General features: G+C 43.3%; 1 protein-coding gene across 1 annotated transcript in view; it reads right to left on the bottom strand.

The window, feature by feature from the left end:
* LOC119570143 (alpha-(1,3)-fucosyltransferase C-like) overlaps window positions 1-2,232 on the bottom strand; it is a 21,176-nt gene extending 18,944 nt beyond the window's left edge. Inside the window, exon 1 of the mRNA XM_037918005.1 lies at window positions 2,109-2,232. The gene's annotated coding sequence lies outside the window, so the exon portion shown is untranslated. The remainder of the gene's footprint in view (window positions 1-2,108) is intronic.
* Between the last annotated feature and the right edge of the window lie 833 nt (window positions 2,233-3,065).

The following is a 3,065-nucleotide window of genomic DNA, read 5'->3' as shown; positions in this document are numbered from 1 at the left end:
GATGGGCATAGATCACGTGCTTAACATATGACAATCACTGGTAATGAAAGGTAGTGTTACAACAATGCATAGCTCTTGTGGAACGGGATAGACAATACAATATTGGAATGTCTAGTGTGGCAACGAGAGACGAATAAACAGGTAAAGCAATGGACATACTTATATGTGTGTGTGTGTGTGAATATAGGCATGTGACAATACATAAGATCATACAAGTCATGTAAAATATAACAATAGATAAATAGAACATTTGCATACACATTTCAGTAACATCACACATATAAAACTGGTTTACATATCTCCCTGGTTTCCAAAAGATGGTCCCCATCATAATCAAATATGGTGAGAAACGTAAAAACGACGCAAGTACTGTATGACGGGGGTGTGTATATCAGTATCGAGATTTGCTAGTTATATGAGTGCTAACGTATGCCGAGACTGCGATATTCTCGGTCAGAACTACGTGAACGGGCGGCGCTGAAGGAAATCCGTCTTCAGGCGGCGTCACAGAATGCGGGGCGAGCGAGCGGTGCTGGGGGAAAGAGCATCCTCAGGCCGGCGGTAATACAGGATACGTACGAGTGAGAATCTAGTTAGGCAACTCATAAACTGCAAATGAATACCTATAACTGATAAATGAACGCAGAATACAACAAAAAAAACTTCAATGCACAAGTAAATAACTCGAGATTAAGTATTGAGCACAAAATGAAAATAATATATGGAAAAGCTAAGCATTGATCACCGTTTGACAAACCTTCACACTCGGGTCTTGGGTGCGGTGCGAGGCGAGGAGAGGCTGGGGAGATGCACGGCTGACGAGGCAGAGAGCGGGCCGCCCCTGTGCGGCTGACGGGGAGATTTGGAGCGCTGCGTGGTGAGCAAGGCGTGGCGCGATAGGTCAGCAGGATGATGTTGTTCCTGCTTGGTCGCGACTGCGTGGATGAATCCGCATGGCAAGGAACTCGGCTTGGTGTAGAAATGTTTTGGGTGGTCAGTGTCAGCGTTGAAGGCAACAGATGATACAAGTGTTGAGAGTGGCGTGAGTTGCTGTGTCGGAGTTCAGCAGCTAGGCGGACAGCGTCGGTTATCCGGCCTTGGAGACATCTCGTCAGGAGGCCTAGCTCACACTATGACGAAGTATTGCGTGCTCGGCAGAGTGTGCTGTTGATGCGGAGCAGGAACTTCGGAGGCGCTGTATGAGTTCAAAGTCACCGCTAAGCCACCAGTTGTAAGAGCCGGAATGGTGGGCCCTACAAGAGTATGGTAGGTGGCGAGCTTAGGCTGTAAGGTAGACAACCAATATGTCTAGACTCCTGTATTATATTGTATGATGGAGTACGGCTGCGCCGAGGAACGAGGTGTTGCTCCTCGGCTCCCCGCAGGGAGTCTGCCTGTCATCTCCTACAGAGGTCTAAAGATGGGCATAGATCACGTGCTTAACATATGACAATCACTGGTAATAAAAGGTAGTGTTACAACAATGCATAGCTCTTGTGGAACGGGATAGACAACACAACATTGGAATGTCTAGTGTGGCAACGAGAGACGAATAAACAGGTAAAGCAATGGACATATTATATGTGTGTGTGTGTGTGTGAATATAGGCATGTGACAATACATAAGATTATACAAGTTATGTAGAATATAGCAACAGATAAATAGAATAACATTGGCATACACATTTCAGTAACATCACATATATAAAGCTGGGTTACACTCTCTCTCTCTCTCTCATCCTCTTTCTCTCTCTCTTCCTCTTTATCTCTCTCTATCTCTATCTTTCTATCACACACACACACCAAAGGACATATATGAAGCCTTGCTTTTATATCCGTCCTTATTTTCAGCCATTTCCTTCATTCACGAACCAAATAATACAAAAATATATCTTATTGTATTTCCACGTTTCAAAAATAGGCAAAGAATGACGAGTTCTTCGTTTTGTATGACATTTTTCTACGAATAAGAGAAAGAGAGAGAGAACGGACGTATGAAGCATGCGGCACGACATTGATCATATACCCATTCAGAAAAAGTATACTACAAATACAGATTTTTCCTCAATGAAAACACGACAAAATTTCTCAAAACCAAAACATACTCACTTGTTCTCTCTCACTACGGAATCTTTCTGATCGCGAGTAAACACTTATTAACAAAAACGAATGATCCTATTCAGCGTACAAGAGATCAAAGTAACACAAACATATTTAGACGCAACAGGAGACTCTAGACGTTCGGGGAAAAAAAAGCGGGAAAATATAAATACGTTTTGTATACGCCACGTCTGCTGGGGACCTGACGCTACATTTTCCTTGTTTGAGCGCGCGTGTGTATGTGCGTTTTTCCTTGACCTGGACCTGGAAGTACAGTATATGATGTTTTTGCATCATTTGTTTTGAGCGCGCGCGCGCGCGTGTGTGTGTGTGTGTATGTGTGTGTGTGTGTGTGTGAGTATGAGTTTGAGTATGAGTGTGAGTGTGAGTGTGAGTGTGGGGTGGGTGTGAGTGTGAGTGTGAGTGTGAGTGTGAGTGTGAGTGTGAGTGTGAGTGTGAGTGTGAGTGTGAGTGTGAGTGTGAGTGTGAGTGTGAGTGTGAGTGTGAGTGTGAGTGTAAGTGTGTTTGTGTATGGAGAGTTTGTCTTTCCTTGAATATTTTTGAAACTTGGAAATACAATATAAGATTTTTTTTGTATGATTGTGTGTGTGTGTGTGTGTGTGTGTGTGTGTGTGTGTGTGTGTGTGTGTGTGTGTACACGCGCATACACATTAATGAACATAAATGCTATGCATCTACATGCATACGAAAATACATACACACACATATATATAAGCATATCATGTATCTATGAGCATAAAGCTAGTTAAAAGCAAATGCAAATAGAAAGCAAACAAAGCGCAGTTTGCAACAAGGAACAGCCCGAAGACCCCGTGCTCGAGTGCCCAGTGACATGGTTAACCGAGACGCATGATGTGGCTCAGGTTCACAACAGAATTCATTCTAGCAAATCTAGAATGAAATGCGAGTGAGAATGAATAATTGTACAATGCAGAACAGTTCTTG

Source organism: Penaeus monodon, chromosome 4, assembly GCF_015228065.2.
Source record: "Penaeus monodon isolate SGIC_2016 chromosome 4, NSTDA_Pmon_1, whole genome shotgun sequence".
Classification (NCBI taxonomy): Eukaryota; Metazoa; Arthropoda; class Malacostraca; order Decapoda; family Penaeidae; genus Penaeus; species Penaeus monodon.
The sequence above is the reverse complement of the archived record's forward strand: the minus strand, read 5'-3'. Positions and strand labels throughout refer to the sequence as shown.